Source organism: Alosa pseudoharengus, unplaced genomic scaffold, assembly GCF_046254945.1.
Source record: "Alosa pseudoharengus isolate Yale_2024_CS ecotype anadromous, Long Island Sound unplaced genomic scaffold, YU_APseudo_1.1 YU_APseudo_1.1_scf_6, whole genome shotgun sequence".
In the NCBI taxonomy this organism is placed as follows: Eukaryota; Metazoa; Chordata; class Actinopteri; order Clupeiformes; family Clupeidae; genus Alosa; species Alosa pseudoharengus.
In genome coordinates this window covers 39,274,425-39,287,133 of record NW_027468848.1, presented here as the reverse complement: position 1 = coordinate 39,287,133, position 12,709 = coordinate 39,274,425, and positions in this window count along the sequence as shown.

Here is a 12,709-nt window from a genome sequence, read left to right as displayed (position 1 = left end):
GTAGCTTACTTTAAAGCGATATCGAGAGCTCCTGTCAAAATCTAGCAGTGGGCCTAACTACACAGAAGCAAAAGCCTATGAAACAACATCAACAGTAGGCTAGCCTATACATTACACAATATCCTTGCTAATGCGCTAACTGACATTTATTACAGTGCATGAAAATGCACTGTACTGTTCTTCCTAGGCAACTTCTTCTTATTATTATTCCGCTTACCACTTTTTCCGTACGCTATTTCTCTTGAACAGTTTAACTTAGAAACTTCATTCAAACTTTGTAACGTAGGTATTCAAACAGACAAAGCTGCTATGTATTTTTCATCTTTGTAACTTTTATACTTTTTAAACTATTAATTAAAAACTGCTCAAAATTTTCCCATAGACTTAACATTATGATTATGACATCACAATACGGCCGTTAAGCAATTAGAATCCTATGGTAGGTGTTCGGGCCACCTGCATCAACTGCCAATCTCAGGCTTTAAGCATACAAACTGGCCCTATTAAGACTACACATCCTGTTCAGCTGCTTCCTCTGCCAAAAACTGTTTCAAAATAAAAGTCCTCACTACAATATTTCACTGTTAAACAATTTAACCCTTTAAACTACTGAACTTTTTAACTGTTCAGCCATTGTAACTGTTACTTGTCATCAACTATGACTCCTACCCACTGTAGCTAGTTAGCATGGTTAGCATAGTTAGAATGTTAGCATGCTAGCATGTTAGCATGCTAGTTAGCATGTTTAGCAAAACTATTAAAAATGATTAGCTAAGTTAGCTAAGTAACATGGTTAGCATGCTACTATGTTAGCATACTAGTTAGCATTTTTAGCAAAACTGCTAAAAATGATTAGCTAAGTTAGCTAAGTAACATGGTTAGCATAGTTAGCATGCTAACATGTTAGCATGCTAGTTAGCATAGTTAGCATAACTGCTAAAAATGATTAGCTAAGTTAGCTAAGTCACATGGTTAGCATAGTTAGCATGCTAGCATGTTAGCATGCTAGTTAGCATAGTTAGCATAACTGCTAAAAAATATTAGCTAAGTTAGCTAAGTCACATGGTGAACATAGTTAGCATGCTAGCATGTTAACATGCTAGTTAGCATAGTTAGCATAACTGCTAAAAATGATTAGTTAAGTTAGCTAAGTCACATGGTTAGCATAGTTAGCATGCTAACATGTTAGCATGCTAGTTAGCATAACTGCTAAAAATGATTAGCTAAGTTAGCTAAGTCACATGGTTAGCATAGTTAACATGCTAGCATGTAAGCATGCTAGTTAGCATAGTTAGCATAACTGCTAAAAATTATTAGCGAAGTTAGCTAAGTCACATGGTGAGTATAGTTAGCATGCTAGCATGTTAGCATGCTAGTTAACATATTTAGCATAACTAAAAAAAATCATTAGCTAGGTTAGCTAAGTCATATGGTTAGCATAGTTAACATTTTAACATTGTTAGCATGCTAGTTAGCATAGTAACTTGGTTAGCATTATTATCTTTGTTAACATAGTTAGCATAACTGCTAGCAAAAATTGGAGCCATTCCAACTGTTAGTTATTGTCAACTATCTGCCTAAATAATTTAACCATTTCAATTATCAACCTATTTAACTGTTCAGTCATTCCAACTATATTAAACCTTATCTACCAAGCAAATAATTTAACCATATGAACTCATCATATTTTTGCATTATCATGCACTATATTTCCTACATTTCTAGTTTGAAATGTTATCAGCAAAGTTGTAGGCCTAAGGTGAAAACTTTTTCACGGTGTGTTAAACAACATAATGGCATGATATTAATCTTTCATGTGCATGAGGCCCATATAGCATCACAATGAATAAGAAGATCATGTTAAAAGTTAGCTGGCAAAAAAAATAAATATGTAGGTTACATACCTGATGTCACTGAGCTGTCAAAGAGGCTACGAAACCATCTCCGTACGTTATCGCTAATTAAACTCAGCTGACTGGTGTTAGCGCATAGCCATAGTTGCTGTTAAAATGCCTACTAGGCTAGCGCTGGGAATCGAAACACTTCAACACCGACATGTAGCCTAACATGTTCATGAGTCCCTGTTAGATTAGCTTGCTTACAAATGCCGTTGTCCATGACCTGGCAGTTTTATGGCAAGCGGTTTTAACATAGGCTACATTATGGCAAACCGCCTACACTGGGTAAACTTGAAAGCAGAGCTCACCATTGTGTGTGCATGCATGGCAAGCTGTTTTAACATTTAAATGTATTATTCGTAGGAGCAATACACGGGTTTCCCGTTTACCAACAAAACTAGATGCGCGCGCAGCCGTGGGGCAGAAGACGCTTGGTGGCCGTCCACAACGTTATAAACTTAACCTAAATAGTAGGCTGCTGTAAGCTACAATCGGATTTTTTTGTATACCCCTGTTGTCTCAATGATAATAACATCTCATTTCAGACTATATTTCAAAGTTTGCCGTTCATTTGCATTATTAATATAACATCGTATTTTGTCATTTTTGGCAAAGACATGCATTACGTTAGGGATATTGAACATATTTAACATTCTCTAACCATTCTCTAACCACGTGATTTCGAATTGGTGCAGTTTTCAGCACAAAAACTCATTTTATTCTTTTGCTCTTTTGCATTGCTCTATGCTGTTCTATGGTGCTTTCTGCCTCTTGGTTGCGCACACATTTTTTCGTGACGTTGCATAGAAATCCATGTATGAGATATTGATAGTAAATTGAATATAACAGTTCAATTTCATGTTCAAATTTGTCTTAATAATAATAAAAAAAAGCAATTCATGCTTTAGACCATTTTAATTTAAAACATTTTAAAAACAAAGTACCGGTTCAGGCACCGTTTCGGCACCGGCACCGTTTTAAAAGTATCGATTTAGCACCGGTATCAGATAAAACCCAAATGATACCCAACCCTACTCTTACAGTACTCCGTATTCTTACAGTACTCAGTACTCTTACTCTTACAGTACTCAGTACTCTTACTTTTACAGTACTCAGTATTCTTACAGTACTCAGTACTCTTACAGTGCTCAGTACTCTTACTCTTACAGTACTCAGTATTCTTACAGTACTCAGTACTCTTACTCTTACAGTACTCAGTACTCTTATGTAGAGCTTGCCTACTTCTGAACATGTTGTTGTGTGAGGGAGGGAAGGAGGGAGGGACACACCGTCCTCTTTTGTGAATCCTAGCTCCTCATGTAACAGATGGAGATATGGTCTTTAGCTCTGTGTTTGTATCAGTTCTACATTAGTGAAATTGCCAAAGGGTCAACAGTGCCATTATTACATCACTGTGAACACTGACAGTGTTTGTTAAAGTAACACAATGTATTTCTTACACATTAAGACAATGGCTTCACATTATTTTTACCACACTGACTTCCAATATGGAGTAAGGAGAAGGAGAACGCCTGGTGTTGCACTGCTGTTTGCACTACACTATCATTGGTGTCAGTGGTAGGAGCATAACCCTTATCGTTGATTTTAGACTAATTGGATATCCTCTTAGTGCTAAATAGATACATCATGTTGTGACAATGTAACATGTGACAATGACCTCAAAAAACGTGTTGAAAAACAGCTCATGTACACAGGTATGTATATATACTAGGGGTGTACTGTATGTGTACCTGTGTTTGTATAGAGACCCAGCTGCTGAGAGATACCTCCCTTCCCCCCCTGTGTTCAGCAGCAGTGCTGCTCTTCTTTAACTCAGAGGGACCCAGGTGTCTGCCATTTCATCTGAAGTGGGAGATATGACCTCCAGCATCCCGCAATCCCTTGAGGCACTGAAGGTCATCCCCACAAGCCCTGGCTGGCACCTGATAAAGTCTGTCGGAGCACAGATTGATTTCTCCACCCGCTGTGACCACAGAGTAATAGAAAGTATGATGAAGGGGCTGGAGAATAATTCACAGACTTTCCTAATTATAGAGCAGGGTATCGCATAAAAAAACATGATAATTTTAAATGGAAAACTCTGCCCTATGTTTTTAAAGTAAAGGAGACTTGATATATTGATAGGATATTGAAGATGACAAGAAACAAAAATATTTTATGAAATTCAATGATCCATTTTTTGCCAGAAAAAAAACAGAAGCAGAACCAGAGCCTGGAGTGAATGTCCCAAATAACCCTACTCATGCGGGCCATCATTACATCTAATAATATGCTTTGTGAATGCATTTTTGATCATTTATGGCCCAATCTTCCATATGCTTCTACTAAAAAAGAGACATTTGGGAAGGAGATCCTATTTTGAGCTGACAGTGTACAAATAAACCCAAAAAGAATACGTTTGCTACTTATATATTTATCTGTCCTTGATACTTATACATGGCAGATTGTTCATCTTTCTTCAAGTGTCTGGACAACGGACAGCCCTGGTAAGTGGGTGTCAGTCAGGGCCTTTAGAGAAGCTGGAAGGCCTAACGAGTTTCATTTCAACCAATTAGGTCAAGGGGCAAAGGTTAGGTTGAGTCATCAGTCATACGTGACATGTAGTATCGACGCAACCCCCACCCAGCCTCACTCACACACACACTCACTCACTCACTCACACACACACACACACACACACACACACACACACCAGACAGTCCAACCACAATATGAAGGTTCCAGTGCAGGAAGGAACCTGTGAGGTAGTTTCAACTGACAATTAAACGAATGGATCAATGGCCAATACTGAACTTAAGGGTCATATTTCCTAACTGTGACACTCCTTTCTGGGTGATAAGTAAGGGATGACGGCCGCCGAGGTGTCCGGTTATACGGAATTAATGGACGAGGCGGAGGCAAAGAACTCTCCGACACGCAGTGAAGAGGAGTTTCCTCTGCCGAGTGTATACAATGTGCATCTTCACAGCTAGTCATGGCCAAAGCCCCATGGTGAGCTTGGAACAGTACCCGTTTATTTACCCTCATGTGGGGCAACCTAGTCCTCATATAAATGACTGTACCTGTGGTCTCCAAACTCATCTGTGGGTGAGGATCACACAGATATGTACGTAGTCTATCTGTACACTACAGCAGTGCCCAGCGGTGTCAGCTTGATTCAGATAGAGAATCCATACAAAACACACTGAACTCCCCAGCGTGGGTTTGTCTTTTGTCTTTGTGTATTCAGAGGCCAAAGATGCAAGTCAAAGAGTTTGTGTGCAGAGGGAGGCTGGAGATGTTGCGTTTGGACTGGAGAGAGCGCCACATAAATCAGTGTGCTGGAGAGATGTGTGGGGATCCGGAGGCCTCTCCTCTCCCCAGCTGCACCTTGTCTGCGCTCCCCCTCTCCGCTCCCTACATCCATAATAGATGAAGGAGGTGAAGCTCTCCCAAGGGCTCCCTGTCGCTTTCTATCTGTCCATATTTATCTCTTTCTTTTTCTTTCCATCCTCTGTTCACGTGTCCTTTTCCTTCTCTCTCTCTTCCACTCTGGCTCTTTCTGTTCTCTTTTCTTTCTACACAGCTGTTTACTGGCAATGGCTGGTCTCTCTGTGTGTGTGCTGTGTGGTCTCTCTCTCTCTCTTCCTCTCTCTCTCTCTCTCTCTCCTCCTCCCTCATCAAGCTGACAGAGCAGCAGCAGGAGGGAGAGCAGGAGGTGTGCCCAGCCAAAAGCACACATCACAGCAACTTTCATCCTGCTTTTATCATCCCTCTCTCTCTCAACATCCCTCCTTCTCTCTCTCTCTCTCTCTCTCTCAATCACACCCACACATACTCATATGTGCATGCAAGCAGTACATACACATACACACTCACAAAGAGCATAAATACAGATACAGATATGTGGTGATTAAACCCACACACATCAGGTGATTGTGCCTCTAGTGCCAGTGGGAATCCACGTTTCTTCTATCGTTCTTTAAGACATTTGGCCCAATTTTTTGCCCTGCTTCAGTCAGCCCTGACAAAGTCTATAATCAGGACACGTTCCTGACCGATCAGTTGTTTGCCGTGGAGTTTGAGCAGACTTACAATGCCTAAAAATGTAACAATCATCGTTCCAGCTCCCAACCGATCAGGTTGGAAGTCAGACATTTCTGTCGGCTGTCTCACAGTGTGAGCAGTTACAGTAGAACATACAGTGTGAGCACAGCACTCGACCTACCCATTACAACATAGTGTGAGTTACCACATTGTATGCAACTGAGAAAAATCACACCATCTTAAGTTTCAAAGATTAATCAGATGAGAGCATTAATTATATCATGCTAAAATTGCATAAGCTAATGCTATTCAACATGCAAGATATAATAACTATATAAAACATTTAGTTTTCTATTACTGAATGAAAGGGGGCCATATATGTGTGTTATTAACACACTCTTATTGCATATTATATACCCTAGAGACAAGAAATACTATGCTGGCTTTTCCCACGTTCATCCCCCACTAACTGTCATACATTCACCATTTTCCATGTATGCTAATATGCCGGTTCTGATACGTGTAAGAGCTCATCTCTGCCCAGCTGCCCCAAGCAGATCGCTCTCCCACCACAATGAGTCATGAATCTGCTCAAAATCTCTTCTCCTGCGCCAGTCACCTCAGCGCCTGCTGTTGGGTGGCAAGTTCAAACTGGCCTCTGGAAAGGGCCTTGAGACATATGCATAGGTTATAGAGCATATAGATAGATAGTATACAGTGTATATGTTAATGTTACTGTTCATTTTACAGACCTTTACCATGTGAGAGATGAGGGTAAGTGAGGGAAACAGTGAGCGAGGTAAAGGAGGAGAAGATAACAGAACACAATCCATTTGATGTGTCTGCGCTGCCGCTGAGATGGGTTGCCATGACTTGTCCTTTTAAAGAGAAATGAGGGCTATGACCATTTACTAAACAGATAGGGAGAATCTATAAGTATATTTATTTTCTGTTTGTGGGAAGTGTTTGTAAAATGAAGACATTGGTCCATTTTATTCTCTGTGTAGAGTGCACCATTCTCTTGTGTTTGAAGAGAAATGCACTTTTTTGTGTTTCTCTTCAGGGGAGTGGGAAGTTCTCTTTTTACGTGTTGAATGTTTCACCTGAACGATTCCACTGTGACTTGATCTGTATTTCTATAAAGCAGACTTTACTGAGATGGAAGTCTACACAAAAGACATGCACCATTAGTCGACTGGTGAGTAAGACACGTCTGTTTTCTCTATGGAGACAAACAAAACAAGACTGCTTCCTCTTCAGAGACAAAGAAGACACAGCTTTGTTCTCTGAGAGAAAAGATACAAGTTTGTTTTTATTTTGAAGCAAACATACTTTTTTTCTGTGAGAGGTAAGAGGTTGGAGTCCCTTTGGCATTGTCAAGGCAGAGCCAGCCGTCATGCTCACTAGACTGGGGTCTCCATTCCCAAAGGAGTAGAGTGCTCTATCTCTCTCTCTCTCTCTCTCTCTCTCTCTATCTCTCTCTCTCTCTCTTTCTCCCTCTCTCCATTCACAGATGGTGGAGATTGACACAGTCCATCCTACTAGCCAACTTATTCTCAATCTGTATAAAGCACACAGCAAAAACATCTAAATAAATGAAAACAGCCTCAATTTAGACATGAATAAAATATGAGCTTGTGACTCGTGCCTGACTCAGCCCCAGTGTGTCCCACATCAGACAGTGTGGCACAGTCTCTCACATGTGAGGATGCCTGGAGATCACAACACACCACAATAAGTAATTTGCACTGAAAAGTCAAGATTAAAGAATCATGAAGAATTTCATGCTTCAGATTTAATTTTGTAAAAATAAATGTTGATACTGTAGATCGAAACAGTCGATTCTATTGCATTACAATGAATGGATCTGTGTTGACTCAAAACATTAGGATGTGATGAACTGAATGGATAATATTACATGAAGCTGTTAAAAACTCATTTAAAACATCACATTATTAACTGCAGGATAACAGTTAACACTCTCCAACAGTGCAAGAAATGACACTCAAAATTCACAGGTTTATGACTTTATAACACTGTACCAGGTGGTTAACGATATGAGACTTTAATTAACTTTTATAAATCTGTGTATTGTCCTTTGAACATATATTTAAACACCTCATAAAGCATTCTGTAAAGATATCATTTCGTATCCGATATATAATGATTAGCTCAGGGAATGGTGCCAGCAAAAGCTGGATGGCTTCGTGCTTCCGTTTAATAGATACAGTTAGAGTCCCTGACCTGATCAAACACAGACACGCAAATCACTCTTAACCTTTACAGCACAACCAAAAAATACTATTAATATCACAACACACAATGCACCCAATATGCAATGAAGAAATGTGATTGATAATGACTGACTGACTATTATTTTGTTACATGCTTCAAATGTAAAGCACTTTGAGCTGCATTCTGTGTATGAAAGGTGCTATACAAATAAAGCTTATTATTATTATTATTATTATTATTATTATTATTATTATTATTATTAATATGCTTTCAAAATCACCTGCAAGCTTCAGGATGGTAAATAAAGGGACTGGGCTTGATACTGTAGCAGACTGCAAGTCTCTAATGAGCGGGGGATCTACAGTGTGTTTGTAAATGAATGGTACAGTTGTTAGCATGTAAGCGGAGGCTGACGTCTGGCTCCTAATTAAATGTGTCTGGGCAGCAGGGGGAAGTGAGGCTACCTGAGAGGAGAGACGGCTTTATTTAAGTGGACACTTGGGCAGCCACTGCTCTGCACTATGCCAGGGGACCAAACAGCATGGCTCCTAACCGACCCAGTCAATCTCATTATCACGCACATGCTCCTGCAACTCACACACAAATACACAATAAATGCATGCTCACACACACACACACACACACAGACACACACACACACACACACCCCACTCACACATAAACATACACCCTCACAAACAAACACACACATTCTCTCTCTCTCTCTCTCTCTCTCTCTCTCTCACACACACACACCTCACTCACACATAAACACACACCCTCACAAACAAACACACACATTCTCTCTCTCTCTCTCTCTCACACACACACACACACCTCACTCACACATAAACACACACCCTCACAAACAAACACACACATTCTCTCTCTCTCTCTCTTTCTCTCTCTCTCTCTCTCACACACACACACACACACACACACACATACACACACACACACATACACACACACCACTCACACATAAACACACACCCTCACAAACAAACACGCACATTCTCTCTCTCTCTCTCTCTCACACACACACACACACACACACACACACACACACACACACACACACACCACTCACACATAAACACACACCCTCACAAACACATTCTCTCTCTCACTCTCTCTCAGTCTCTCACACACACACATTCTCTCTCTCTCTCTCACACACACACACACACACACACACACTTCCCTGATTAGAGTCTGTGACCCACCTACTTAATCTTCTTTTCATCCCACTTGAGCCACACACACCACACACACACAAACCACCCACCCCCACACACACACACACACACACACACACACACACACACACACACACACACACACACACACACACACACACACACAAACACACACACACACACACACACACGTTCACACACAGACATGAGCGCACAGGCTTAAAGAAATTTGTGTTGGCACTGCAATCTCATAGCAGCTGTCCCCTCCCCAGTGCGTAAGACAGCCTCATGTGTTTCTTAACAATCTGTCAGCAGACTTAATAAAGAATGATACTCCATGGAAGACACAGTTGCTATTAGTCTACTAATGGCACACAGTGAGGTCTAGGTCAGGTACAAGATGGAAAGGAACGGAACATCAAATCAAAACATTTTCATACCAAAAAGTAAAACAAAATGAATCCCAATATATATATGAAACAGAGAAAACCAAGGATTTAACAAGTAGCATCTCTCTCTCTCTCTCTGTATTTGTCAATGAATCAGACTATTTAAATATGTAATATGTAAGCCTCTGTATGTGTGTGTCCATGGATTTATTTCTGGTGTGAATATATATATGTGTGTGTGTGTGTCTGTGTGTGTGTGTGTGTGTGTGTGTGTGTGTGTGTGTGTGTGTTCCTGAGGTAAACAGATGGGAGAGTAGTGGGATTCTCTCTGTCCTGGCTACCTGGATTTGGGTAACAGGATTACTAAGTGTGTAATGATATGGGTGGTGTGGGGGCATAGTATACTTATCATGCAATTTGGACAAATGACTATCTCTCCCTCACTCTCTTTCTACAAATATGTATTATTCTGTCTTTATTCAGTGTATAGATTTATATGTTTTGCATATGTGTGTGTGTGTGTGTGTGTTCAGATCTTTCATTGGGAGGAGGAGGCTCTCCAGGTTTTGGGGAGCTTTTAAGAATTGATGTGTCTGTCCTAATTGTAGGCCTCCGCCCCCTGTTGAATGATGCATGAGATATGTGCCACCCAGTGCGCCCAGCCCAGGCCTCCTCAGGACACAGAGCCACCGCCTGCACACTGCTCACGGACATGCAATGCACTACACCATTCACTAGTCCAGAGATCACAACAGCAAAGAAACCTCATTACAACAACCTATATTTTCATATTTTGTGAATATGCAAAAAAGCATAATTTATTCTATTAAGTTTGATAAACTGCAGAGTTGAAAACTGTATTCCACAGTAAAGTAGGGGTCTCCAACCTTTTTTGGGCTGAGGGCTACCTGAAGGGTGAAAACTTTGACGGAGGGCTACAAATTTGAAATCATTTTCTTGAATAAATTAAATGTCTTAATTTCACTATAAAATGATGAATAGATTATTTGTGGTTTTTTTAAGTAAGTAACAGTAAGCAATGAATAGAAAGACATTTAAATATGAAATCTAAATTATTAATAGTCTAAACAAGCTTACTCAATAATATTAGTAATTAATAATGCTTTCTTTTTCTTACTTTCTGACATTAATAGTGGTGCCAATAATTTTGAGCAATGTGCTTTAGTTAAAAATATTTATTTCTTTATGAGATTTTCCTTTTTCTCAAAATAAATTTGCTTCCCTTCAAGGTTGGATTTTTCCTGTTTTTTTTTCATTGTGAGATTACAATAAATCACCAACAGATTGTTTTTTACACCGTTTTTTAGTCAACTTTAGCAGAGGTGCCAATAATTCTGGAGGGTACTGTATGTGATTTAGAACAATGGCTATTTTTAGAACATAAACTGCAGGCACCTCATAGGCTCCCAGCAGGCTACCTGGTGCCCCTGGGCACTGAGTTGGAGACCCCTGTTCTAAAGGATGTCTAAATATTACACAGACGTTTACTGAACAGCTTTAAACTGAAGGAGTGACCATCAACAACATGATGTGATTTGAAATACTACCACTGCTGCTGTGCTACAATCCACACAATAAAGTCATCTATATTATGTTACCATTAGTAACGTTCGTAAAGGTAAGTTCACCTTACATTTACATTTTATTCAAAAACCTAATAAAAATGTAAACTTAGTAAAACAACATAAAAAGAGGTAATGAGTGATTTATTAGGCTACAGTAGGTTATCATATAGGGATCACTATGTGTGCCATGTGAGTTTGGAGACATATAAAAGTGGCCATGTTGGATAATTATGTTGGGTGAACTGGACAGTGCTGTCCCTCACACCGCTCTCCACAGTCAGTGGGTAGAGGCAGCGCATGAAGTGGTGTCCTCCTTCACATCCTCCTTCTCCTGGTGGAAAAAGCCAGTGAGTCTTGACTTGTGATGCCGTCCGCTCCACGCGGTGCCACACCATGAGGGGTGCCCAGCTTGAGCCGCAGCCTGGACAGTGGAAACAAATACATACAATTAGTCAGGACTTGATTGAGTGGCCTGCAGGGTAAACAGTATGTCTGTGTGTGTGTGTGTGTGTGTGTGTGTGTGTGTGTGTGTGTTTGTGTTTGTGTGTGTGCGCTGCTGGTGCCATACTGTGCAAAGTGAGGACAGGTCCTCTCTCTCTCTCTCTCTCTCTCTCTCTCTTCCAAGTTGGCATGCCCGCTCCTCCAACTCATCCATCTGTGCTGGCTTCTATTTACAGAACACACACACATACACCAGCACACATAAACACATACATACATACATACACACACACACACACACACACACACACACACACACAAACATACGCACACAGCAGGGAGAAGAATACACACTTCTACAGCTTAAAACAATGTCAACACGAAAATCTCACAAAAGCTGAGTTAGTGGGAGCAAATGTGGAAGGAAAAGAGCCCTTAGAAGATACATGCTGTAAATGAAGCAATGTGAGAAAGCAGTGCCGTGTGATATTGTGATGAGTGGTGGCCTTGTGCTACCGCGTGTCTCAAGACACTGAGGGAGACATCTTCTCCTGGACACTGACTGGACACTTACAGGCTTGTTGAAAATGCTTGGCTGCAATTCTGTAACAAACAAACAATAGCCATTATTTTCCTGTGGCTGACGCCAGTGCTCTCGATTTCAGCTGCTGTGCGGAGATTTCAGGCATGAGTGTGTGTGATTGGCCCGCAGCACACGGCTGCATCAGGAGCCATTGTGTTTGGACACGAGTCCAGTGGGAGATGGGGGAAGAGGGCAGTGTAAAAGGGCTGATGAGTCTGGACCATGACTGTGTGTGTGTGTGTGTGTCCTCAGACCCAAGACTGACCTTGTCACAGCTGGCCTGTGCATTCACTCACTGCTACTGAGTGTGTGTGTGTGTGTGTGTGTGTGT